At 38.7% G+C, this 27,816-nt stretch overlaps 1 protein-coding gene across 8 annotated transcripts in view; it reads right to left on the reverse strand.

Moving 5' to 3' along the window:
- ITCH (itchy E3 ubiquitin protein ligase) overlaps positions 1–27,816 on the reverse strand; it is a 137,101-nt gene that overhangs the window by 84,480 nt on the left and 24,805 nt on the right. For 3 of the 8 annotated variants that reach the window (XM_045832882.1, XM_045832875.1, XM_045832878.1), the window contains exons 1-2: positions 27,710–27,795; positions 23,832–23,915 (exon numbers count right to left, since the gene is read on the reverse strand). The gene's annotated coding sequence lies outside the window, so the exon portion shown is untranslated. Of the gene's footprint in view, positions 1–23,831; positions 23,916–27,709; positions 27,796–27,816 lie in introns of those variants that run through there. The other 5 variants (XM_045832876.1, XM_045832881.1, XM_045832877.1 and 2 more) reach the window with 3 other exon arrangements.

Raw genomic sequence — 27,816 nt, forward strand, 5'->3', positions numbered from 1 at the left:
AGGGAAATTCCTAACATTACAGGCCTATTTCAAAAAACAAGAAAAAGTTCATATCAACAATCTAACTTCACACTTAAAAGAACATGAAAAAGAACAATAAACAAAGCTCAAAGTGATTAGAAGGAAATAATAAAGATCAGGGCAGAAATAAATGAAATAGAGTATAAAAAAGCAATATAAAAGATCAATGAATCCAAGAGCTGGTTCTTTGAAAAGATAAACAAGATTGACAAACCCTTTACTAGACTCATCAAGAAAAAAAAGAAAGGAATCAAATACATAAAATCAGAAATGAAAGAGAAGTAACAACTGACACCAAAAATATGCAAAGGACTGTAAGAAAATATTATGAACAACTATATGCCAACAACCTAGACAACCTGACAAAATGGGTAAATTTCTAGAAACATACAATCTTCTAAAATTAATTCATAGATGAATCAGAGAATCTGAATAGACAGATTACATCTAATGACATTGAAGCAGTAATCAAAAAACTGCCAACAAACAAAAGTCCTGGACCTGATGGCTTCACAGGTGAATTTTATGAAACATTCAAGAACAACTAACACCTCTCCTTCTGAAAATATTCCAAAAAATTCAAGAAGAAGGAAGACTCCAAAACTCACTTCAGGACGCCAGCATTATTCTAATTCCAAAACCAGATAAGACACAAGAAATAAAATTATAGGCCAATATCCCTGATAAACATAGACACTAAAACCCTCAATAAAACATTAGCAAAGTGAACATAGCAATGCACCAAAAAGATCATACACCATGATCAAGTGGGATTTATTCCAGAAATGCTAGGTTAGTACAGAATTTGCAAATCAATAAATGTGATTCACCACATAAACAAAATGAAGGATAAAAATGACATAATCGTATCAATAGATGCAGAAAAAGCATTTGATAAAATCTAGCACCCATTTATGATTAAAACGCTCAGCGAAGTGGTATTAGCAGGAACATACCTAAACATAATAAAAGCCATATATGACAAGCCCACTGCCAGCATCACATTCAATGAGCAAAAACTATAACCCCTTAAAATTGGGAATAAGACAGGGATTCCACTTTTACCTCTCTTACTCAACATAATACTCGAATGCATAGTACTAGCCACAACAACCAGGCAAGAAGAAATAAAAGGCATCCAAACTGAAAGGAAAGAATTAAAACTGTCTTTATTTGCAGATGACAAGATACTGTACATAGAAAATCCCAAAGATTCCACCAAGAAACTACTAGAACTGATAAATGAATTCAGCAAAGTAGCAGGATACAAAATTAATATCCAGAAATCACTTGTGCTTTTATATGCCAATAACAAATTAACAGAAAGGGAAATTAAGAAAATAATCCCATTCACAATTGCTACAAAAAGAATAAAATACCTAGGAATAAACCTAACCAAGGATGTAAAAGACCTGCACTCAAAAAATTGTAAGGCAATGAAGAAAGAAACAAAGGATACAAGTAAGTGGAAGCACATATCATGTTCATGGATAGGAAGACTTAAAGTCATCAAAAGGTCCATACTACCCAAAACAATCTATAGATTCAATGCACTTCCTATCAAGATTCCAATGACATCTTTCAGAGAACTTCCAGAATAATTATTTCAAAAATTTATATGGAACCACAAAATCCCACAAAAACCAGCAATCCTGAAAGGAACAAGGTTTGAGGAATCATGCTATCTAATATCAAACTATACTATAAGGCCATAGTAATGAAAACTGCATGGTACTGGCATAAAAACAGACACACAGACCAATGGAACAAAATAGAGAGCCCAGAAATAAACCCACACGTTTATAGTCAGTTAATATTTGAAAGAATAAGCAAGTGCATACAGGGGGCTAAAGATAGTTTATTCAAATAGTGTTGAGAAAATTGAACAGGTATGTGGAGAAAAATGAAACTAGACCACCTTCTTACACCATACACAAGAATAAATTCAAAGTGGATCAAAGACTTAAATGTTAGACCCAAAACCATGAAAATCATAAAAGAAAACATAGGCAGCAAAATCTCAGATATCGCTCCAGCAGTATTTTATTGGATATACCTATGCAGGCAAGGGAAACAAAAGAAAAAAAAACAAAAACAAATGGGACTACATCAAACTAAAAAGGTTTTGCACAGCAAAGGAAATCATCAACAAAATAAAAAAAATAATCCACAGAGTAGACAACGAACAAATTTGCTAGTATAAGTGATAAGGGTTTAATATCCAAAATTTATTAAGTACCTACAAAACTCAACACTAAAAAAACTAACAACCTAATTAAAAAATAGACAAAGGACCTGAATAGCCACTTCTCCAAAGAGGACATACAGATGGCCAACAGACATATGAAAAGATGCTCAATGTCACTAATCATCAGAGAAATGCAAATTAAAACCACAACGAGATATCATCTCACACCTGTCACAATGACTATCAACAATAAATCAACAAACAGTAAGTGTTGGAGAGGATGTGGCGAAAGAGCAACCTTTTTGCACTGTTGCTAGGAATGCAGATTGATGCAGCCACTGTGGAAAGCAGTATGGAGATACCTCAAAAAATTAAAAATGGATCTGCCTTTGACCCAGCAATCCTACTTCTGGGACTCTATCTGAAGGAACCCAAAACACTAATTCAAAAGAACATAAGCACCACTATGTTCACTGCAGTGTTATTTACAATTACCAAGATATGATAGCAGCACAAGTGTCTATCAGTAAGTGAGTGGATAAAACTATGGGACATTTATACAACAGACTACTACTTGGCCACAAAAAAGAGAAGAAAATTTTACCCTTTGCAACAGTATGGATAGACCTACAGAACATTATGCTAGGTGAAATAAACCAGTCAGAGAAACACAAATACCATATGATTTCACTCATATGTGTAATCTAATGAACCAAACTAACAAGGAAAATGGGGACAGATTCATTTATGGAGAGGAGGATGACTTAGCCAAGATTAAAGATAAGGAGAGAATCTTAAAAGCAGCAGGAGAAAAGAAGACAGTTCCCTACAAAGGAGTTCCCATTAGACTATCAGCTGATTTCTCAAAAGAAACCTTGCAGGCAAGAAGGGGCTGGAAAGAAGTATTCCAAGTCATGAAAGGCAAGGATTTACATCCCAGATTACTCTATCCAGCAAAACTATCATTTAGAATGGAAGGGCACATAAAGTGCTTCTCAGATAAGGTCAAGTTAAAGGAGTTCTCATCATCAAGCCCTTATTATATGAAATGTTAAAGGGACTTATCTAAGAAAGAGAGGATCAAAAATACAAACGCTAAAATGACAAACTCAGAGCTATTAACAACCAAACCTATAAAAAAACAAACTAAGCAAACAACTAGAACAGGAACAGAATCACAGAAATGGAGATCACATGGATGGTTATCAGTGGGGGAGTGGTAGGGGGAGAGAGGGAGAAAAGGTACAGGGAGTAAGTAGCATAAATGGTAGGTAGAAAATAGACAGGGGGAGATTAAGAACAGTATAGGAAATGTAGAAGCCAAAGAACTTATATGTACGACGACCCATGGACATGAACTAAAGGGGAGGAACATGGGTGGGAGGGGGTGTGCAGGGCTGAGGAGAATAAAGGGGGGAAAATGGGACAACTGTAATAACATAATCAATAAAATATATATTTTTAAAATTTCATATTCTATTCAAACTCTCTCTCCTCTCTCTCCCCCTCTCCCCCTCTCCCCCCCCCCCTCTCTCTCTCTGTCCAGCTCTGGCCCATGTGGCTCGGTTGGATGGAGCATCGTCCCGTGCACAGAAAGTTCACAGGTTCAATTCCTAATCAGGGCATACACCCAGGTTTCAGGTTCTGTCCCTCGTCTCTAGTCAGGGCACAAATGGGATGCAACCAATCAATGCTTCTTTCTCTCTCAAATCAATAAATGTATCCCCCGTGAGGAATGAAAAACAAACAAAAAGCACTATATCCACATAAAACCTGTACAAAAATGTTTACAGTAGCTCAACAGGTAAACCATAAACTGTGGTACATTCATACACTAGAATACTACTCAGCAATAAAAAGAAAAAAGTACTGATACATGCAAAACTTTGAAGGAATCTCAAAGGTAACGTGCTGTGTTATGAAACCGTCTCAAAAAGGTACATGTTTTCCATTTCTGTGACAGTTTCCAAAAGGGAGAACAAATCTGTAGCTACCAGAGGTTAAGAGTAGAGGGTGAGTATGTTTACAAAAAAGCAGTATAAGGAAAGTTTTGGGTATAATGGAATTGTTCCGCATCCTGGTTGTAGTGTTGGTTTTAAGAATCTATACATGTGTTAAAATTCATGCAACTGCATGTCCAAAAAAAGCCAATTTTATTATATGATAATTTGTTAAATATATTTTATTGATTATGCTATTACAGTTGTCCCATTTCCCCCCTTCACTCCCCTCCACCCTGTACACCCTCTCCCACCTACTCCCCCCCTTTAGTTCATGTCCATGTGTCATACTTATAAGTTCTTTAGCTTCTACATTTCTCATACTATTCTTACCCTCCCACTGTCTATGTTCTACCTACAATCTATGCTACTTATTCTCTGTACCTTTTCCCCCTTACTCCTCCTCCCACTGCCCTGTTGCTAACCCTCCATGTAATCTCCATTTCTGTGGTTCTGTTCCTGTTCTAGTTGTTTGCTTAGTTTCTTTTGGTTTTGCTTTAGGTGTGGTTGTTAATAATTGTGAGTTTGCTGTCATTTTACTGTTCATACTTTTTATCTTCTTTTCTTAGATAAGTCCCTTTAACATTTCATAAAATAAGGGCTTGGTGATGATGAACTCCTTTAACTTGACCTTATCTGAAAAACACTTTATCTGCCCTTCCATTCTAAATGAAAGCTTTGCTGGATAGAGTAATCTGGGATATAGGACCTTGCCTTTCATGACTTGGAATATTTCTTTCCAGCCCCTTCTTGCCTGTAAGGTCTCTTTTGAGAAATCAGCTAACAGTCTGATGGGAACTCCTTTGTAGGTGACTGTCCCCTTATCTCTTGCTGCTTCTAGGATTCTCTCCTTCATTTTTACCTTGGCTAATGTAATTATGATGTGCCTTGGTGTGTTTCTTCTTGGGTCCAACTTCTTGGGGACTCTCAGAGCTTCCTGGACTTCCTGGAAGTCTATTTCCTTTGCCAGAATGGGGAAGTTCTCCTTTATTATTTGTTCAAATACGTTTTCAATCAGTTGCTCTTCCTCTTCCCCTTCTGGTACCCCTATAATTCGGATGTTGGAACGTTTAAAGATGTCCTGGAGGTTCCTAAGCTTCTCCTCCTTTTTTTTTTTTGAATTCTTAATTCTCCATTCTTTCCTGTTTGGTTGTTTCTTTCTTCCTTCTGGTCCACTCTATTGTTTTGAGTCCCAGTTTCCTTCCCATCACTATTGGTTCCCTGTGCATTTTCCTTCATTTCTTTTATGGTAACCTGCATTTGTTCATCTAATTTACGCCCAGAATCAACCAATTCTGTGAGCTTCCTGATCACCAGTGTTTTGAACTGTGCATCTGATAGATTGGCTATCTCTTGGTCGCTCAAAAGGATGAGTTCTGGGGCACTGATTTGTTCTTCTATTTGAGCCATCTCTCTCTCTCTTTTTATTGGGGGGGGGGTCTGGTCACTCCTATTATGGTGAGGGGCGGAGCCTTAGGTGTTCACCAGGAATGGGCACGCCAGTCGCTAGATTGTGACATTGTATGTGAGGGCGGGGTCAAGAGGGAACAATGGCGGTAGCTCTGTTCTCCGTGGGACCTCAGTCCCTTCCCTGGGATCCTGGGTTGTGCGCTCTGCCCTGCTCCACAATCGCGGCCTCAGTGGGTCTGCCAGCTGCCGCTTGCATACTCAGGGTTCACCTGCTGCGATCTTGTGTACCCCAGATGCCTTATGCGCCCAACTCTCCCTGCTTTCCGCGCTGTGACCCGCGCCCAGCTGCTCATCTCCACCCCTCCTACCGGTCTGGATGAACGGGTCTACTTCAACTTCTTGGCTGTCCGACTTCCATGCAGATAAATTTTCTGTCAGTTCTGGGTGTTATTCTGCCTCTAAATTGTTGTTGTTCCAATCTTGGTCGTGTGTAGAGGTACGGTACGTCCACCTATGCCTCCATCTTGGCCGGAAGTCCATTATATGATAATTTTTAAAGTTAACGTTTAAAATATTTTTAAAGGCTACATACCCATGTATTAATATGAGTTGAACAGTGTCTCCCTGCAAATTCATGTCTACATGGACCCTCTGAATGTGACCTTATTCAGAGGTCTTACAGGGCTGTGCAGATGCAATCAGTTTAGGGTAAGGTCCAACTGCACTAGGGTGAGGCCTAATTCAATGACTGGTATCCTTATAAGACCAAAATCTGAACATAGAGACATGCACACAGTAAAAATGATGTGATGACATACAGGCAGAATACTACTTGAAAATGGAGGCAGAGACTGGAGAGATGTGTACAGAAGCCAAGGAATGCCCATGATTACAGGCAACCATCAGAAACTAGTATAGTCATGGAACAGATCCTCCCTCTCAGAGTTTCCAACCTTGCTGACACCTTATTTTGGCCATTTGGACACCTAAACTGTGAGACAATAAAGATGTTATAGTTTCTAAAACTACCTAGCCTTGACCAGTGTGGCTCAGTTGACTGGGTGTCATTCTGCAAAGGAAAAGGTTGCTGGTTTGATTCCAGTCAGGGCACATGCCTGGATTGTGAGTTCAGTCCCCAGTCAGGGCATGTACAAGAGGCAACCGATCAATAGTTCTCTCTTCCTCTTCCCCTCTAAAAATAAATAAATAAAATCTTAAAAAATAATAAGAATAAGAAGGTACCTTGGTTGTAGTAATCTGTTACAGCAGCCCTAGGAAACTAATATACCCTATGATCCTATTTATGACACTCTGGAAAAGACCAAGTTATTGGGAAGAAAACACATCAGTGCTTCCTAGGGGGTAGGACTGGGAAGAGATGAATGACTGCAAAGGAGCACAAGTAAAGTGTTTATCAAAATGCAAAGACCTGTATACTTGAAAAGAATTAATTTTATTATGTATAAATTATATCTCAATAAACTTGACAAAAAAAAAAAAAGAAGAATATTCCCTGATCTTGCCAGGTAGTTTAGTTGGTTAGAGCATTGTCCCAATATGCCAAGGTTGCAGGTTGGATCCGAAGTCAGGACACATACAAGAATCAACCAATGAGTGCATATATGGGTGGCACAACAAATCTCTTTCCCTCCCTTCCCCTGCTTCCTCTCTCTCTCTAGGATCAATAAAAAAAATTTTAAATGCATTCCCAGTGTGAATGGCAAAAAAATGCTGTTAATCTAGTTTCTACAACAAAAAGAAAACCGACTTAGTTTCCTTATCTGAGGAGACCCATTTCTAGCTCCTTTCTACCTCCACAGCTCACTGTTAGATTAACCTTTCTTTCCTAATGTCCCTTTCATCTTACAATCTATCCTACTTTCACCTTTTCCATCCTCCCCCTAACACTCCAGTTTTTTTGGTGGTGGGGGAACTAAAAAATAAATTTGTTTATTGAGGGCAAGAGGATGAAAGTAATATAAAAATCAAAACCTATCTAGTTTTAGTTGACTTTTCTTTCTGTTGTCAAATGGGCGTAGGATTTTATTTGTACATTTTTTCTAAGGGTCCCAATCAGCTCATTAAAACTTTATATAGGAGGAAGCTGTGGGAAAGAAATCCCTTAAGCAACCAATTTGGAGAACTCTTTATCAGGGCAGAAATAGCTGCTCAGTGCTACCTACTTCTTTCCCTAATACAAAATAGTCACTGCATGCAATGGAGAGCCCAGTAATTAGTGAAAAGAAGTTCTAGAAGCCCACTCTGCCCTCTCAGCACTGGTCCAGGTCCTTCATTATTTTGTCTACAGCCAGACAGTCTTTTTGATCTTCCAAAAATCCAGGGAACTCCTTTTCCATAAGTACTCTCAGGTCCTCCTTTGTAACGTAGCCTTTATCCCTAGCAAATTTGTAAAACATGAACATCATGATTTCCATGGCATGTTCCATTTGAGATGGCATTTTGGTAAGGTCTTGGCCAGAGACTCAGCAGGATCACTCAGCTGGCCATGATGCACGGCCAACACCCAATTTTTAAAGCCATTTCAATTTTGCCTCCATCTATAGCTTTAAAATTCAAAACAGAAGCAGAGGTAAATGCCTCTGCATGAATTTCCTATGGAAATAATTGATTTTTGAAGTGATTTTTTTAAAAGTCTTCACAATCAAGTACAGTGGTATGGTTTACTAGGTGTTTCCACCTAATAAACCATTGTGACTTGAACCAATGAAGGTATCAGTTTGAATCTAAGATAAGATGTAATGTTAAAATAATCTATTATCTATTAGCTTGTCAGTTACAAAGGAACAAAATAGAGTCAATTCTTAGCACTTTTATATAATTTATTTTGAGTAATGTTTACTATCACACTATAAAAACACAACAGACAGAAAATCTAATGTAGCCCTAGCTGGTGTAGCTCAGTGGATTGAGCGCAGGCCTGTGAACCAAAGCATCACTGGTTTGATTCCCAGTCAGGGCACATGCCTGGGTTGCAGGCCATATCCCCAGTATGGGGTGTGCTAGAGTCAACCATACATTGATGTTTCACTCCCTCTCTCTCTCCCTCCCTTCCACATCTCTCTAAAATAAATAAATAAAATCTTAAAAAAAAAAAAAGAAAAAATATCTAATGTAGAAAAAAATGTGCTAAAACATTACCAGAGGTAAAAACTGTTAACATCTTCCTGAAAGGCAGTGGAGAGAAAAATATGAAAAGAGAGACATATTCAAAAGACTATTTCAGTAACATCCTGACCCATAAGCAATAAAGAGGCAAACACATTTCTGGCCTTATTTTAAAAATATGTATCCTATTTATAAATTATTAAGTAGAATATTATGAAATTTACTTGGTTTATTTTCAGAAATAACATATCTAACAATCAGTTATTTTTATAGGCCACATCTATTTTGACCTAAAAGACCTTTCAATAATTTAATAAGGCCTGTATTTCCTTAAAAGCCACCAAAAAGACATTTCGGATAACATAAAAAACTGATGAGGAGAAAAACTGGTTATTGAAACAAAGAACAAAGTTCAGAGCTCAAGTACTCAGTAGTATTCAAAGAGCTAAAACCTAATGAAGTCAAACCTTCAAACAGCCTTATTAAAATACAGAAGCATAAATGGGAACTGTAAATACTGAGTAGTCTCCCTTGAATAGGACCACCACTCAGCCATGTTCTCAAACCATGACTCAAGTCAAAGAGCTGTGTATCAAAGGACCTGTTTTGAAAAATCTGTCGTCATTCACCAGCCACTACGGTGAAGAATGGATTCCAGCTTCAATCCAGTTGGAAGTGAAACCACAGAGTTAATGACGGTTCTTGTGTATGCAACCAGTAGCCACCAATACCCAGTGTGGTTGAAAACTAGATTCTGTTCCCTAAGGCCACAGTAACAGAGACCGACTAGAAGGAACAATGTTTTGAGATCTTGTTCTTTACTAGTGATAGCAAAGGAGCTGGCCTTGGTATATGGGGTTGCTGAAGGTATCATCATAGAGACTAAGAGTTCTTTGGGTTGGGGTAGAAAGTAAATAAATACTCATTTCTATAACTTAATTTCTCAACAAAAGAGGAGGAATGAACTCAAACCCACACATGATGGAGAAAAGTTGCTTTCCTATTTATTGGAAAAAGTTACCTTAACAGGGAAGCAGGATATGGACCATCCTCTCTCCCCACAACAGTGACACCTTGGCTCTGAACATCACATGTCATTCATTGAAAGCTCCTTTCCCATTTTTCAACCAAGTGTATCAGCATGAATTGTAAAGAATATACACAGATATGATTATCTTATTCAAAAGAGAAAAACAGGAAGGTACAACTTTCAAAGTTCAATAGTATGAAAACAAAGTTTAAGGAAACTGGCACCAGAACTTAACTTTTAGCATTCATTTGCTGGTTTGAACTCTGTACCAGTATTCCAGAAGTCAATTTTTTCCCTGTTCTCCCAAATAGCTTTCCAACAAACATTTTAATATTAACTACTATTACAAGTTGTTTCTCAGCTTTCATTACTCACTGCTTGAGTTTAAAGGATTTGACATGCCACAATAAATATAACTACTGTTGTGCTACTACAAATATTGCTCTTTTATAAACAATGCTGTGTAATAATATACCACCTCATTACATGTAAAGTTTAATTTCCTGATTCCTAAAACATTCTTGTTTCTGATCATCTCTCAATATCCATGAATTCTCAAAATATAAGACGCTGATGTCCTCTATCCTCAACCTTCCAGCAAGCTTTCTCATATAATTTCTAAACACTTAAGAACTATCAAGTAAATTCGGTGTCAATACTAGTAAGTTACTGAGTAACCTATGCACACTTTAGAAACAAATGTATGCATTTTTACTAAAAAGGAATTTTAAAAAATTGTTATTCAGATAGTATTTAAAACCAGAAAAAAAATCAAAGAGTCACTTACACTGAGAGCCCTAAATAGTGGGGGGAGAAATGATGGGACAAATTACCACTTACCCATTAAGAAACAAACAGGACTACGAAAGCAGAGCCAACTTTACACTTGAAAAAAAATTGGGTCTGTATACTTTCCCCTTACTATTTATTTTATTCCAAGACTACTCCCTCTACTTTGACTGAATCTAAAAAGGAACTGAATAAAAATATTATTTCAAAGAGGGCAAAATACCACACACATCCTTTTTGTTCTCACAGGTAAACAAATTGAAATCAAGGAAAGTTAAATGGATTGCCTAATTTGGCAAATAATTCTTTTTTTATTTTTAGATTTTATTTATTTATATTTTAGAGATAGGGGAAGGGAGAGAGAGAGAGGGAGAGAGAAACACTGATGTGCGAGAGAAGGTTGCCTCTTGCACACCCCCAATGGGGGACCTGGCCTGCAACACAGGCATGTGCCCTGACCAGGAATTTAACCAGCAATCTTTCGGTTCACAGGCCAGCACTCAATCCACTGAGCCACATCAGCCAGGGCTAGACAAAGAATTCTTACATATGCTATACATAAGAATTCTTACATGTAACACCAAAAGTACCACCCACAAAACAAAACAAAAAAACAACTGAGAAATTAAGCCTTGTCAAAATTAGAAACTTTTACTCTTCAAAAGACACTATTAAAAGGGGGGAAAACTGGAGCAACTGTAATAGCATAAACAATAAAATATAATTTAAAAAAAGACAAGCAAAAGGCTGAGAAAATATATTTTGTAAGTCGCATATCCGATAAAGGATTTATGTCCAGAATTCACACGTCCCCCAAAAAACTCTCACAACTAAAAAATAAGGCAAACAACCCAATCAAAATGGACCATTAAATGTCAGAACATAAGCTATGCCAAAAAAACTGAGATCTCTAGCCTTGCTCAGTGTTAATTTCATGATTTAAAACCATGGTTCCATAAAAGAGCCAAAAAAGATAAAAGAGAAACAAACAAAAAACATTTATTGCTATATTTGAACTTATTCAATTTAGTCCTTTTCAAAATTATTAAAGTATGTTGAGTCTAGGATCACTCCAACCCTCTCCTGACAAAGACAAAAACCCTAACAAATACCACAATCTCAAAACTTCTCATCATCACACAATGAAATCATGTTAAGAAGTGAATCACTGACATGACTGAAACAGAATTTTTCCCCTCAGAATTATGAATGGTAAAATCCTTGTTTGATGCCTCAGGCTGACTTATATTTTCTTAGGGAAACAGTAACAACAGCAAGAATCAAATTTCTTTTAACAAGATCGTATATTTTCCTTCTCTAAAGTAAAATTTAAATGATACAGGGACACTTCCTTTCATAAAGGCTTAATCCTTTATAAATGTTTACCTCACCAAGTAAATGGTTAAAAGAGAAGAACAGAGAAATTCAAAACTTAAAAAACATGTAATGAAGGTCTTGCCCCAACTCACCTTCACTTGTAACCTCTTGTCATCAAACATTTACCAAAGGACAATATATTGAGAATGGTTCCAGTAACTTTGTCAACAATAGGGAAGGAGGACCAGCAGTAGAACCAGGAGCAAAAAAAAAGATATGGACAGCAGCCTGGAAAATTACTAAGATGTCAAAAAAACAAACAAAACAATTTAAAAAACGGGACAAAAGGCTCAAGCCAGATAGCTAAATTCTTACAGCATCTCCCAATACATCAAGGTTGCAGTTCGATTCTAGTCAGGGCACATTCAAGAAGCAACCAATGAATGCATGAATAAGTAGGACAGCAAACTGGTGTTTCTGTCTCTTTCTCTCTCTCTGACTCTCCCTCCCTTTCTCTCGCTTAAAAAAAAAATCAATAAATTTTTTTAAATTTACATAAAAATAAAAAATGGGCAAAGGGCTTTCGTAGACATTTCTCTGAAGATATACAAATAGTAAAAAGAACATAAAAAGTGCTCAACAGAAAAATGCAAAGCAAAACCACAGTGAGATATCAAGAAACAGGAAACAACAAATGTTGACATGGGTGTGGAAAACGGAAACTCTTGTGCACTGCTGGTAGAAATGTAAAATGGCACAGCTGCTGTGGAAAACTATGTAAGGTAGTTGCTCAAAAAATTAAACTTGCACTACTACATGATCTAGCCAAGTCCACTTCTAGGAATACGCCTAAATGAATTAAAAAGGACACAAAGAAATATTTGTACACCCACATTCATAGCATCATTATTCAAAAAAAATGGCCAAAAAGTGGAAATAATCCAAATGTCCATCAACAGGTGAATGGACAAATACAATGTGGCATATACATAAAATGGAGTAATATTCAGACTTAAAAAGAAATGAAATTTTGACATATGCTACAAAAATGTTCTTGAAGACATTACATTAAGTGAAATAAGCCTGACACAAAGGAAAAATGTTGTATGATTCCACTAACATTAGGTATCTTGAATAGTCTCATTCTATATAGAGAAAAAAGTAGCACAGTAGTTACCAGCAACTGGGGTAGAAGGTTGTGAGTTACTGTTTAATAGTAACATTTTGGAATGCTAAAAAAGTTCCGGAAATGCACAGTGGTAAAAAACAATGTGAATATACTTAATTTTACTGAACCAAACACTTAAAAATGGTTAAAACAGTAAATTTTATGTACGTATATTTTACAATAAGAAACAAACAAAATAATAATCAGGACAGAGAGTTTCATCATTTTCTTTGTCCCTTAGAGATGAAAGCATCAATTCATATGGTTTATGTACTCCATCTTCATTCCCTCATGAAAGCCTGGCAAAATGAAGTAAAGGAATAAAAAAGTATAAACCCTTAAGGGCAAAGACAAAAGGGGAGAAGAGCTCTACAGTTAAATGTCAGCAACATTCTGGACAATGAAAAGGAGTAGTAGTTACATTCTGCACATTTCAATATACATAAAATATAGTTTCTAATTAAGACTGATTGATAGTAAATATCTTTCCTCCAAAAAATTCAAGAACAAAAAAAGTCTGGGATTTCCCTTTAACTACTGACATTTCACAGAAGCAAATGCAGCTAATCCCTCTCCCATGTCCCCATGTTCCTTTCCTTCCCACTTCCAAAGCAGATCTATAATTAGATCTGAAAATCCCTTTTAATGTTCAGGACAAATGAACTCCAAAAACTAGGTTAGGCAGTCTCAAGAAAAAGCAAAAGCAAAAGCAAAAGCAAAAACACATCCTTTCTCTTTAAATAAAATTTAGCTCAATTTGACACTATTGTTACATCTCTATAATGGCAGCAACTTTTGTGTACTTTTCAGAGGCTCAGTTTAGTCCTCTTATTCATCAATGAGGGAAATGTTACTGTATCTCAAATATTCCTTTATTTTTCTTACATTTTATTTATTTATTTAGAGAGAGAGGAGAAGGGAAGAAGGGAGGGAGGGAAGGAAACATCCATGTGCTGGGAGATACATCAATCAGTTGTCTTTCACAAGCCCCTAACCTGGCCTACAACCTGGGACCTGGCCTGCAACCCAGGCATGTGCCCTGATGGGGAATCGAACCTGTGACTTTGAGGTTCTCAGGCCAGCACTCAATCCAATGAGCCACACCAGTCAGTGTTCCAACATTTTATATTCAGGCTACATCCAACACTATTTTTTCAGTTTACTTACTAAAAACAAACAAACAAACTACTTACAAGACTACATTTTTCATCTTAGCCAAAAATAAGGAATGACTTTCATGTGTACGTCAAAAAAATTTCATGATAAAGTAGAAACAGAACAAAGAGCCTGGTGAAAATAAAATCCTAAAAATCACTTTCTCATGTTATACAGAATAAACACATTCCACCTTTCTACAATATTTATCAGTTTCTTTAAACATTCTGAATCATAAATTAATTATTGTATCAAGTATCTGCTGCAAAATTCTATATTTTTTCCATGACCAAACCATTTTTCAGTATTTCCAAACCTTAGTAGATACAAAAATTCCACATATAAATGAGTTTAATGAAATTTGCCAGGGGTTAACTGACATTACCAAAAATCCAAAAACTAGAAATGTGATAAGCAATTGAACAACTTTGATACTTCCTTTTTCTTTTTTAAAAACAAGGTTACTAATAATAGCTATCATGTAGTCAACATTTTTTAATGTGCAGTCTCATGACAACCGTGGGAGGTAGAAATTATACCCATTTTTCAGAGGAAAAAAAAATGAAGGTCAGAGTATCTATGTTTATAGTACATTCCTGGAGGACAATCCAAATCCCATGCTTTAAAACCATCATATTACACCATTTTTCAAAACTGTAATCTTTCCAAATCCTAGTCTCATAAAACAAAAAAACCCTAAGTGTGTATTTGTAGATAAAGATCTACGTTTTACCTAATTCATCTGTACACTTTATAAAACTGTCTGACAGAAACTGGCAGCATTTATATTTAGTTATGCTAATTAACCTTCAACCATTTGTATAGCACATAAAAACTTACTTGTCTTTCTATTCCACTTGTACAAACTGGAAAATTGTAAGACTATACATGTGATCCATCTTTAAGGAGTGTGCTGGTGCTGAGAGTGTGATGAAGCAAGAACCACAACATGAAAGAAGAGGAATAGCCTGTCCACGCAGTGTTATCCTCACTTACCCCAGTTTTTACAAAATGAATAGGAAAAAAAATCTTTCAAAATTAGCCCTCTTTATCTACTGTAGGGTTCTAGTGACACAGGGTAACCGAAATACAAGCTTTTGTTCCTTCCTTTGTATTCCCACTACCACCTCCTTAGTCTGGTCTCCTTGCCTCCAGACCCCACCAACCCTAGTAAATATTGTAGACCTCAATATTATCAAATAAATCTTCATAAAAACCCATTTAAATTTGTCAGCCAATAGGACTTCAGGTTATCCCAAAATAAGGTCTCTTAATTCTTCCCAACTTTCTCCTATTACCAGGCGCACACAAAACCCTTTCAAGACTGATCTAAACTCCAACTAATCTATTCTCTGCACTTCCACCACCTCAAGTTCATTCTTGCCTCTTCACCCTTGCCCATTATGAATCCCGGTCTTAAATAACTTCACTTTTTCTCTCTGCCTTAATAATTATTCTACATACCCCTCTTATAGCCCTAAACTGCTTTGAGGTATTACTTGAACTGTCTTAAATCTTTATGTGGGTAAGGACTTTCTTCCCAGAGGGCAGGGAATATGGGTTATGCTGCAAAAAGTCAAGCCCCAGATCAGAGGTTGCAAAGTGGTAACCCACAAGATAAATTCAGCCCACAGTGGTGATTTGTTTGGCCCACAGTGTTTATATTATGAATTTATAAGTTGCCAACATTTAAAAATAAAGAGTTCTTACAAAAACTGAATTTCCAGCTTCTCTTCAGAAAAAAGTTAAGATGTTTAGACTACAGGCAATCTATACTCTCCGCTAGATCAATAGTGAACCAACACTGAAGTATATATTTTTAAATGGTTAAAATGGTGAATTTTACCTCAATTAAAAAAAAAAAAAAAAAGAATGAGTCAGAGCCCTAGTCGAGTAACTAAGTTAGTTAGAGCATGGACCTGATACACCAAGGTTGTGTGTTCAATCTCCAGTCAGGGCACATACAAGAACTGACCAATTAATGCATAAATAAATGGAACAACAAATCGATGTATCTCAGTTTCTATGTTCATCTCTCTCTCCAAAATCAATAAATTTTAAAAAGGGAAAAAGAAAAGTGAATCAAAGCTGCCTAACAGTTGTCTCACTGGAGAGACATAAATTCCCTCATTCACTTCAGTCCCAATATAATCTATCTTTACTATTTAAAATGTTCATCTAGCCCTTATTGGCTTTTGAATTTATAATGCTCACCCTGGATAAGCTTACTGAATGAATAAATTGACAATAATTTCAAGAATGACAAGGTTGGTGGTAATGATAATAATGATAAAAAATAACAATAATAGTAAATTAACATTTCATGCTTATTTTGAGCTAACTATTGTACAAAAAAATTCTTTATCGCAGACTTTCGGCCAAGATGGAGGTGTAGGTAGACACGCTTTGCCTCCTTGCACAACCATAGAAGGAATGGCAACCAGATCTCAAAACAAGTAACACCCAGAACTGTCAGAAAATCTAGTTGTATGGAAGTCTGACAACCAAGGATTTAAAGAAACCACATTCATCCAGACAGGTAGGAGGGGTGGAGTCACAGACATGGGCAGAGACACAGTGTGGCAAAGAGAGGTGGCAATAGCAGAGAGGACAGTCTCACATTCACATGTAGTGGATAAAAACCAAGAGGGATACCTTGGGAGCGAGCAATTCCAGCCCCAGGCCAGACTACACAGCCAAGGGTTCCAGCACCAGGAATATAAATCCCCATTACCTCTGCCTGTAGAAACCAGGGTGGGGTTGGGGCAGCAGAATAAACTGCCAGATTTTCACCACTTAAAGGTCCCGCACGGACTTAGAATGTATACAAACCCACACACTCAGGGTTTCACCACCAGGGCAGTAGCTGGAGGGGTGCCAGGTGCATACAGGAAGTGGGTGAAGTGACTGGGAATGGGGCGAGTGCCAGAAAAACCTCCAAAAACCAGGCAGCGGCACTGTCCCCTCTCTAGGCCCTCCCAGACACAGAGCCACAAAGTCACCCCACCCTAGCAAATACCTGAGGCTCCACTCCATACAACTTAACAGGTGCGCTAAGTCAGGGAGTCAAAGCAGATCTACCTAATATACAGAAACAAACACAGGGAGGCTGCCAATTTAAGGAGACAAAGAAATATGGCCCAAATGAAGGAACAGGGGGGAAAAAAAAACAGGAAAAGGACTAAATGAAACAAAGACAGTCAACCCATCAGATGCAGAATTTAAAGTACTGGTGATCAGAGTGCTCAGAGAACTCACTGAGTACAGCAAAAACATTAAGGAAGAAACGATGGTTACACTAAGTGAAATAAAAAAAGCATCCACAGGGAACTAACAATGAAGGGAAGGAAGCTGGGATTCAAATCAATGATTTGGAACATAAGGAAGAAATAAACATTCAACCAGAACAGAAAGAACAAACAAGAATTCAAAAAAAAATTAGTACAGGCTTAGGAACCTCTGGGACAACTTTAAATGTACCAACACCTGAATAATAGGGGTGCCAGGAGAAGGGGAAGAGCAAGAAATTGAAAACTTATTTGAAAAAATAATTAAAGAAAACTTCCCTAATTTGGTGAAGGAAATAAACATACAAGTCCAGGAATCACAGAGTCCCAAACAAGTTGGACCCAAAGAGGACCACACCAACACACACCATAATTAAACTTTGCAGGTAAGAAGGGATTGCCAAGAAGTAAGTATTCACAGTCATGAAAAGCAAGAACCTACAACCTAGATTACTTTATCCAGCAAAGCTATCATTTAGAATGGAAGGGCAGATAAAGTGCTTCCCAACAAAGGTAAAGCTAAAGGAGTTAGTTCATCATCACCAAGCCATTATTACATGAAATGTTAAAGGGACTTATTTAAGACAAAGAGATCAAAACCATGAACATTAAAAAGGCAACAAATTCACAACTATCAACAATGGAATCAAAAAGAAAAAACAGAAATGAAATCTTTTTGAAGATGGCAGCATAGGCAGACATGGCTCACTTCTTCACACAACCACATCAAAATTACAACTAAAATATAGAACTACCATCGCTCAGGAACACCAGGAATCAAGTTGAATGGAAGTCTGTCAATTATGGAATTAAAGAAACCACATCCATCCAGAATGGTAGGAGGGGTGCAGATGCCAAACAGGCAGGAGCCACATCTACATACAGTGGATAAAAATTCCAGAGAGATATATCAGGAGCAAGGAGTACCAGACCCACACCAGGCCCCTAGCCCAGGATTCCAGTGCCAAGTACTTAAGTCCCCAAAACTTCTGGCTGCAAAAATCAATGGGAATTGAGTCAAAAGCAGTTCCTCTTAAAGAACCCACACACAGACTCACCTAACTCAGACTCATTCCCTCTAAGCTCCAGCACCAGAGAGGCAGCTTGAAGGGCACCAGTGGCAAACGGAGAAACTAAAGTGTCTGGCATGAGGGTGAGCAGAGGCCATTGTCCCTTTGCTAAACCCTACCCCACACAGAGCTGGCAAGCTGGTGCCATATCTGAGATTCCAACAACCTGGCTAACACTGTTTGACCCACCTTGGAGATCTCCAGAGGCTCTGCCCCACCTAACTTGCAGGCCCAACCAAACTCCTTTTCCATAAGAACGGCTGGTCTTGGCTCCTAAATCCTACTGGCTTCAGTTAGCCCTAGTGGCAGCCATATGAGATTCACAGCTTGGCTTCACCTGGGAATCTCTAAGCACAGCACAAGCAGCAACCATCTCAGATTGTTTTACAGCTCGGGCAAGGTGCCCCAATGGGAAAAATAGGTGGAGACTGACCTTGGCCTGCACCACCTGGGAATCCTCAGGGCCAGTGCACCCAGTGGACAGCTACAGACCACGTTCAGAGTACAATCACCCTGCCCCTGCACAGCTGATCCTCCACAGAGGGCAGAGGTTGGTGATCAGTGGTCACAGCCAGTCCTTGCAGCTGACTGGCCTGGATAAATCCCTCCCACTGATCTGCCAACAGCAACCAAGGCTCAACGATGAGAGGAGGTTGCACTCAGCCCACATGGAGGGTGCACCTCAAGTACCCAGCTTGGGTGTAGGGAAGGCCATGCCACTGAACCCTACAGGACACCTACCACATTGGGCCACACTACCAAGACACCAAGTCAAAGCAGCACTACCAACAAGGAGACAAAGAAACATGGCCAAAATGAAAGATCAAAACTCCACAAAAAGAGCTAAATGAAACGGAAATAAGCTGTACACGAAATGCAAAGTTCGAAACACTGGTTACAAGGATGTTCAAGGAAATTAGTGAAGACCTCAGCAGCATAAAAAAGACCCAGTCAGAAACAAAGGATAGACTAATTCAGGGGTGTCAAATTCAGTTTAACCAGGGGCCACATCAGTCTCACAGTTGCCTTCAAAGGACCGAATGTAACTTTAGAACTGTATAAATGTAATTACTCCTTAACAGTTAAGCAAGAGCTCGGTGCTGCTGCCGGGTAGAAACAAGGTGCTGGGCCAGATAAAACAAGGTGGAGGGCCGGATTCAGCCCGCAGGATCTTGTATTTGCCACCTGTGGACTAATTGAAATAAAGAACAATTTATAGGGAAACAACAGCAGAGTGGATGAAGCCCAGAATAAAACTAATGATTTGGAACATAAGACAGGCAAAAATAACCAATCAGAACAAGAAAAAGAAATAATAAAAAAAAAATGAGGATAGCATAAACAGCCTCTGGGACAACTTCAAGAGGTCCAATGTTTGCATCATAGGGGTATCAGATGGAGAAGAGAAAGAAGGAGAAATTGGAAATCTATCTGAAAAAAATAGTGAAAGAAAATTTCCCTGATTTGGTGAAGGAAATAGACTTGCAAGTCCAGGAAACACAGAGAGTCCCAATTATGATAGATGCAAAGAGGGCCACTCCAAAACACTTCATGATTAAAAGGCCTGTTAAAAATAAAGAGAGACTCTTAACAGCAGCAAGAGATAAGAAGTTAGCTACCAGAGGGTTGACAGATGGGAGCAGGGGACAGGAGAATGGGTAAAAAGGTGAGGGGATTAAGAAGTACAAATAGGTAGTTACAGAACAGCCATGGGGATGTAAAGTACAGTATAGGAAAAGGAATAGCCAAAGAACTTATATGTATGACCCATGGACATGAACAATGGTGGGAGTATTGCCTGAGGGAGTCAGGGGCACTGGGTAAAGGGGGGCAAAAGGAGAAAAATCAGGACAACTATAATTGCATAATCAATAAAACATAATTAAAAAAAAAAAAAAACAAAGCAAAAAACCAGAACAGGAACAGAATCATAGGTATGGAGATGATTTGGAGGGTTATCAGCTGGGATGGGGAAAGGAGAGAATGGGGGAAATGGTGCAGGGATTAAGAAGCATAATTGGTTGGAAGAAAATAGACAGGGGGATGTTAAGAATAGTACAGGAAATGGAGATGCCAAAGAACTAATACACACGACCCATGGACACAAACTAACTGGGGGGATTGCTGCAGGGGAAGGGGGGGCACCAGGTGAAGGGGGGTAAAAGGAGAAAACTGGGACTGTAATAGCATAATCAATAAAATATACTTTTTTTAAAAAAAGGACTCTGCCCTGGCTGGTGTGGCTCAGTGGATTGAGTGCCAGCCTATGAACCAAAGGGTTTACCAGTTTGATTCCCAGTCAGGGCACATGCCTGGGTTGTGGGCCAGGTCCCCAGTAGGGGGTGCGCAAGAGGCAACCACACGCTGATGTTTCTCTCCTCTTCTCCCTCCCTTCCCCTCTCTCTAAAAATAAATAAATAAATAAATAAAATCTTTTTTAAAAAGGGGACCCTAAAATATATATATATATATATATATATATATATATATATATATATATATTATCTCATTTAATTCACACAACACTATGGACATATGCTTTTACCATTCCTAATTTACAACAAATGAAGAAACTAAGGCACAGAGAAGTTAAGCAACTTGGTCAAAGTCATACTGCCAATACATGGTAGAACCAAAATTCAAAATCAGACAATCTAACTGTAGCATACACTGTTAATCCCTATATGATTCCTTAAGACTAGAATCCTTTCCTCTGTGACGAACTAAACTCATTCTCTGAAACAAAGAATCAAAACACTAAATTTTAGAGTCTAGTCTTTCTTTGCACAAATAACTAAGTAGTAAACCAAAGTTCACCCAAATGCAGATGGCATTTATGGATTTTTTCCTTATTTTACAAGAAAAAAATTCTCTGTAATTGACAGAGAAAGGGTTAAGGAATCCAATAAACTCTCAGAAAGTATGTATGTTATTAGGCATTTCTGGAGTGAGAAAAGCTCCATGTACAAAACTTCTTTTTCTATCTATCAGGGTAGACAGTTTATAGACATGAAATAAAATGCAAGTTTCTTTAGGGCAGGGACTGCTTTTTCATCATGAGTCCCTGTAATGCCTAGCATAAAGCAGCTCTTAACATATATATTCAATTATGTTAGAAACAAGAAACCCAAAGTTAATATCTTAAACTGCAATTCAATGCAATCCTTATTATATCATCTTGCTTTTTACAATAATTACTGGTAAGTGTGTTTTCCTGACAAAAACAGAAAATCCTTGAGGCAGGGGTTTTGTATTAAGCAACCTTTGGGACTTAACACAACAGGAGCTCAATGAATGCTTGCTGAATATTACAAACTTAACATTTCTTTACCTGGGTTCCCTACGAGTCTTTCTACTTATGTTCAAAATAGAGCTTAAAATGCTTCTCAGTTATAAAGCACTGGATATTATGAAGTACTACTATGAGATATTTCTGAAACCAGTCCTATATTGTGTTATCAACAAAGCCCCTGAAAAATTAGTGAACTAGTACAGGAAGTACTAAGTATAATCAAAGAGTGAGCTAGAAGGAACCTGAGAGATCATGTTTAATACTTTGAATACACAAGTGAGGAAACAGAGGCCCAGAGAGATTTAAGTGAATTGCCCAAGATCACAGAATTTAAGTAACAAGCAACCCAAGGCTAGAACCCAGGTCTTCTGAATGTTCGCCCAGCTTTCTTTCCACAGAGAAGTACTTTGTGAGCTCAGAATGAAGTGGATACTTTTAGAAATATTTTAAAGAAATTTGGTATGGAGAATGATCTTTCCCAGAATGTAAGTTTTTGTGAGATATTACATCACCATTAAATAAATGAAAGCTGCCATGCTTCTTTACTGCAGATAACAGCATCTCCTTTCCCTCCCTTTTTTCTCTACATATATACTTTTCATGTTCATGTCTTTCCTTTCACTGTCAGATTCTAAGAATTCTTCCTTTCACCATTTCTACTTTTCTTCTTACTCATTCTTTTTCCTACTATCTCTCACATATCATCCCATCATCTCCTTGTTTTTTCTCCACAATTATAAAAAAGAACAGATTATGCACACATTTGATTATAGTACTGGGACACCATAATAAGCAAATCACAGTCTTGGCAATTAGTTAACAAAAAATAAAATAAACAGAGGTTCCTAAAGATGACTGAATAATAAATATTGATGTTTACAGTGGAGACAAGAACATTTATGTGAAGGGAAGTGGTAATGACAACAAACAGAAAGGTAAAGGTTAGGCAAGGGAAAGGGGCCACTCTCTTCTTACTCAGCTTCCTTACCTATCAATTCATCTGCTCTACTTCACTTACTCCCTGTTCTCTTACTGCTGTCTTTTTATATGTTCTACTTTTTTTAATCCAGTAGTCTTCCTTTCCTCTCTCCTGATCTTTTAAATTGAATCTGTACAGTCCTCATATATTCTTTTTGACTATTATTGCCAACTTCTCCCCTTTGTAGATCTAGATAATGTCTTAAGTTATAAACTCCTGTTTTCTACAGATTTAATATGTATTACTTTATTTGATCCTTACAACAATGCCAGGGAGGCAGGTAAAAATACATCTATTTCGGAAATATAAACTGAGTCCCAGAAAGATTAAGTAATTTGTGAAAAGTCAGTTTGTCAGTGGCAAAAATCAAATGAGAACCCAGACCTAATCTTTCCAAGTCCTCCATTTTTTTTCCACTGCACCATGTTGCCGCCTTTTTAATGCCTGCACTTCTTTACCATACACATGCAAATGCCTAGACAAGTATACAAAGATGTTTATAAAACAGCACAAATGGGAAAAGTATGTGTGTATCTAAGGAAGCTAGAAAAACAGAAAAGTCAGAGGGCCATATTAAGAGCACCATATGACTTCGGCTGGTGTAGCTCAGTGGACTGGGTGCAGGCATGTGAACCAAAGGGTCACCAGTTCAATTCCCAGTCAGGGCTCATGCCTGGGTTGCAGGCCAGGTCCCCAGTAGGGAGTGTGCGAGAGGCAACTACACATTCGTCTTTCTCTCCTTCTTTTTCTCCTCCCCTTCCCCTCTATAAATAAATAAATAAATAAATTTTAAAAAGAGCACAGTGTGGATCACATGCTAATTCCTATAGGGGAGACTTTGGGTTTCAGATCTAGGTAGAAACTATTTTTTTCAACTAACTGATATAGCCAGCATTAACAGTGCTCTATCACCATGCCTCCCACAGCAGTTATATGACCAAGGCTCACCCTCTGCACCACTCCTGTGCCACAATCTCTCTCACAGGCATGCCATCATACCTGAAGTTCTCACCGTTCAAGTCACGAGTCACTTCTTTGGGTTAAGATGTTGTCTCCAGAAGGCCACTGTTAAATGCATGTTACCTGAAAGGGGAAAAAGGGTCCATTAACACACTGCTTCTATAGTTAAATGCATCAAATTAGTAATGACCTTGGGAATCTGACAGCACAGTATTTTTTAAAGGTTCACTGGATAGATAATTGTTCACAGGGCAGGCAGGAGACTCATACATAGTGGGTTATTCTGGGTAAGATGGCTACATGGCAAAAAATGAGAGTAGCCATATAAACACATATTCTACCTCTAGTCACCCTAAGGACAGTCTCTGCAATCTGGAAGCTCCTAGGAATAGGAGGATTAAAAAACCACTCCAAGGATCTGACTATAGTCAGTTCTGAAAAGAAGCAAAAGAGCCGAGCTGGCAGCAGTTTTCCAAGGACAGTCAGTACACTGCTAGACTGAAGAAGGACAGAAGCAGAAAAAACTTCTGGTTAACTATGTACTTCTAGTTGTGAGGCTAGTTTCCAACCGAACATTTTTAGCTGAGTGCCAACCTCCCAACCAGAGAATACTGCAATTCAACTCCGCAACACCCCCCCTTGCTAATTTATATTGACTCAGAGCCAGTATCATTTACAGCCACAAAAATCAACACGCCTTTACTGAGCGCTTATTATGAGCCCAGAATTTGACTAGGTACTATAAATACAGAAAAAAAAAAAAAACCCTGTATACACTTTTGCCTTAACTTGTATAAAGGAAACCAACCCCCAAAACCTAAAATTGAGAGACGAAAAATAAGAAAATAATAAAAAAAACCAGTTAACTAATTCTTATCGGTACTAACACAAATTTCTTAAGCCAGAATGAATTCAACAAAACTTACTTCTAGGCTAAAGTTCGTTGTTCAACTCTTGCCTAAACAGTCAAGAGGCAGAGACTAGAAAACCCTTTTTTTTTCTCTTGGTCTAATACCAAAAGCTCTTTAGTAGCACACTTCCATCTTGGTACACTGGAAAATAACCCAGAAAAAGTTACAAAGCTTGGTTCTACTTCTAGCTCTGATTCTTAACTAGTTTTAGGTAAATAATTTAACCTGCTTAAGACTTTATTTAAAAAGACAAACAAAAAACCCCAGAAAACTAAAAGGATGGACTAGTCTAAGACTAGCATATATGTGATACATATACCTCCCACTAGAGAACTATGTCCACAGGAGGTATCACCAATCAATCATAACTCACTTTCCCAGAGAACCCATAGGATGAAAATCCTTTCTCAACACATTACTTCCAGAAGCTACTTCAAAGCAGAGTTGGCCCATAAAACAAAATATATTTGCCACTGTGGACTAGATAATCTCTGCAATCTCTAAATTTCTAATACCAAGTTTCTGAGGATGGAAGAAAAACACTTCTAACAGGCTTAGATCAATAATGTTGACAGTTATAAATTTCAGTCTAAAATCCAAGTTCTCCTCTAAATTGAACCCAATCTGGTTCTTTCCAATTTTTGAAAGATGCTAATAAACAATATACTCCTATACCATTAACATATATAGCCTGACATTATTTACATTTGCTAATGGTTTTTTTCTTTCTTTTTTCTTTTTTTTTTGGGGGGGGCGGACAGAAAAGGAACCCTTTACCCAGACTGGCCCTAAAAAAAAAATCATCATCCAAAATTATGCCAACAATATTGCACCAGTAAAGAACTAAATCCAACCCTCTGATCATCCCTGCAGCCTGTCTCCAAGGTCAAGACTTCACTTCTCACCTAGACCTCTGCAATAACCACTATTCCATCCTTTCACTTATCAAAACACACATGTATTCATATCACTTCCTTATTTAAAACTTGATATTTACTGCTAACAACATAAGATATTTAGCATTAATATTTAGTCAAGATATTTAGCATTATACTTACAACTTTTCATAATTGCCTCCTTGTACTTTTCTGGCCTCACATCTCATAATGCTCTCCTTCTCCACTCCACTCTGTTCCCTGAAACTTTTCTTCCACAATCCTCAGCATTGACAAAGCATTAAAGTGCTTCCTCTGCCTGCCCTGTTCTTCTCTTTCCCCATCCCTATCACATTTACTTATCATTTATCAATAAGACCCATATTAGGGGCATGGGTAGGTCCTGCCTCCTCCTCTGGCAACCTCAGACAGAACTGGTCACTTCCTCTTCTATCTCACAGTTTTTTGAGCTGTCCTTGTTATGTTCACAGTGTTGTTTGCCTCAGTGGTTCCCCAAGCTATCACAACTGCTTGAGGCATGTTTTAAAATGAAATTCTGCAGGTCCAACCCAGGGGTACTAAATCAATCTCAGGAGATGAAACCTTGGAATTTCTACTTATAAAAAGTTCCCCTAATTATTCTAATGGTCAAATTTGGGTACTACTTGTTTGTCTCTCTCTTCCAGTAGGTGTAAAGGTGTGTGTGTGTGCGTGTGTGTGTGTTTAAGGAATGTAGGAATAATTTACACTAGACTACACTAGGGAAGTATTCTGCACTTGGTTTTTCTTTTGTTTTCATGTCATGTTTTTGTTGACCCGGCTCATGCTGAAGATGAAGGAATTCCTTTTCGACACACATCTCCAAAATTTACATTCATTGTTCAAAAAAGTGGTTGAATTTCCACTTTCATATCTAAATATTAAAAATTAAGTGAGTAAACCCATGAATACACAATGCAGGCTTTCTCACCAGATCTGCCACAAGAACTTTATTTTGGCTGAGTAAAAACCCTTGGCCGATTTTGAGGGTAGAAATGCATACAACCTTTACATACTTCCATAAGATCGATTTGCATTAGGAATAGACGTCAGAGACCCCAAATTAGTGTAGTGATATGCGGCTGACTCCAGTACCTCAGTCATTTTCAAAGAAAAATTCCATTCTTCCCTCTCCACCCCTCACTCCCCCCAATAAAATGTAACAACATTAAGATAGAATATAACCAAGAAAAATGGTTGAGTTGTTACTGGGAAATCATGAATTTCGGGTAGTTTGCAAGTTCACCTGGTTACATCTCTAACTTCAGGCCCAACCTCAGCGGACAGACCGTGTGTTTTATCTCTGTAAATCGCGACTCGGAACTAAGTCTGAAAACTTGAGTTCCTCACCAACTCAATGTCCTCATCCTGTTTCGGCCCTTAGAATACATTCACGGCTACTCATTTCTTTTCTCTACTAAAGAAAAGGGCACTTTGAGGAGGGAGGACAGTGACAGTTCCACGTCTGCAAAACTTAGTGCCGGGAGGCGCCAGCGGGGCCGCGGTAGAAGCGGGCACCAAGGAGGGCGCCCGGGCCGGGACCACCACGCTGGAGGACAATGGAGGGAGGAAACACAGAAACAAGGGGAAGCAGCCTCTGTGCTAGGCCCCCCACACGACTGTGGGCTCCAAAAACTCTCGGGAAGACCAGCCGGGTGGCAGGTGGGCCCAGCCACCGCCCCTTAAAGGGCCACGTCGCCCGCGCCGACCGCTGCCGCCGGACCCCGCGTTAAGACCGGGCCGCGAGAGGATGGCCGCGGGCAGGATCCTGCGGGGCGGAGGGCTGGACCCTGACGGTTCTCGCCACGGCCCATCCCTCTCATAACTTGGCGCTCGCGGGGCGCCAAGAAGCTCCAGAGTCTCAGCCCGACAGTGGCCCTTCGGCGCGTCCGGCCGTCCCACCCCCAACCCGGCCGCAGCCACTAGCCCGAGGTCTCCGCGCCCCCAATGGGCACCGGCTCTGAGGGAAGAGGGAGCAGCCGCGGCTCTTGGTTAAGGCTTGCGCGCCGCATTCCTCCATTCCTCATTCTCCTCCGAGACTCTTTTCCCCCCTCTCCCCAGAAATGCCCCCAGTCCGCCAGTGGGTGTTTACCGGGACTCGGGGCGGCGGCGACTCTTCAGTCCCTCGACTAAGATGGCAGCCGGTACGAAGACCCGACTACAGCGACTAGAGCGACTTGGCGGCCAATGCGCAGGCGC

Source organism: Phyllostomus hastatus, unplaced genomic scaffold (assembly GCF_019186645.2).
Source record: "Phyllostomus hastatus isolate PE091 unplaced genomic scaffold, TTU_PhHast_1.1 phas_contig_17, whole genome shotgun sequence".
Classification (NCBI taxonomy): domain Eukaryota; kingdom Metazoa; phylum Chordata; class Mammalia; order Chiroptera; family Phyllostomidae; genus Phyllostomus; species Phyllostomus hastatus.